Genomic DNA, 1,332 nt, shown 5'->3' with positions numbered 1-1,332 from the left:
TCATTAGTTCAATTCCCAGCAACCACACGGTGGCTCACAACCATCTGTAATGGAATCTGATATCCTCTTCTGGTGTCTGAAGACAGCAACCATGTGCTCATATACATAAAATTAATCTTTTTAAAAAAATGTTTCATCCAAGAATGTGTAACACACGGTGACTTTGGCCCACTGCCCTTTGAAGCTTCCGTGTTTCTTCCTATCATTATACTGTTTCTTCCCTCCAACTGTCCTTCCCTTAGTTAACAAGAATTAATATAAGGAAAGCAACAAAACCCTAAAACCTGCAAATGTGAAAAAAAAAAGTAGAGAAATCTGCATCACATCCTTAGTAAACAACAGGAGTCCAAACTGGAGAAGGTGGTCAGTGTTCAGAGACCTTCCCTTTAGCTTGCCCTTGGCTGAGTATAAAAGAATTCACAGTAAGAAGAAACTGTGAAGGCAAAGGGAAAAGCTGTGGATTGTCCCCTTTTCCATCTGAGGAAACTCTCCAGAATGAAAATCTGTTCTTGCACTTTTGCAACAGCCACAGAAATATACTAAAAAGAAAACTTCTATGAGGTGCATGCTTGAGGAAGGCTTCAAGCTAGGATCCTGCTTTTATTTGATAACAAAACCCACATGGGAGAAAAATTCTTCCTTTCTTCACAAGGGAATGAGGACTGATATGAAAAGGAACTACCAACAGGAGAAGTGGCCTTTGAATGTGCCCTAAAGTGTCATTCCCACAGTGTCACTAGATAAGAACACTAGATGGATAAGGGCTGAGTGAGAAGCTCACACAGCACTGAATGAAGACATATACTCACTCTATGGGAACTCACTCGCCAGCTCCATGCACATTCTCTGGAGGCTGCATGTCATGTTGAGGCACTGGGTTTACTGAGCTAAATCTGAATGTATGGGAATTTAATTTACATTTATAAGGAAACAGCAAGGAAAGGATGCATCTGGGAGAAGAAACCAAGCCATATAATGTATATATAAATTATACATATACAGTGTGTGTGTGCTCGCATAGGCACACACATTTTATACAGTATGTCTTCATCTATTCATAGTTTGGATCCTTAGGTGTCTCTCATAGGTTTTGAAGGGTTAGATCCCAGCTGGTGGCACTACGAGGAGGTGATAGAATTCTAAGGAGTTAAGGCTTTATGGGAACATATTTGGCTGCTGGAGACATTTACCTGAAGGTGTGGAAAAACCTTCCCATGTTTTCCTTCCTATGGTGGTTTGAATATGCTTAGTCCAGGGAGTGACACTATTAGGAGATAATGGTCTTGTTGAAAAAAAGTGTGTTACTGTGGGACTGGGCAATGAGACCCTCCT

This window comes from Grammomys surdaster, unplaced genomic scaffold (genome assembly GCF_004785775.1).
Source record: "Grammomys surdaster isolate TR1022 unplaced genomic scaffold, NIH_TR_1.0 126546, whole genome shotgun sequence".
In the NCBI taxonomy this organism is placed as follows: domain Eukaryota; kingdom Metazoa; phylum Chordata; class Mammalia; order Rodentia; family Muridae; genus Grammomys; species Grammomys surdaster.
Note: the sequence above shows the minus strand (reverse complement) of the source record.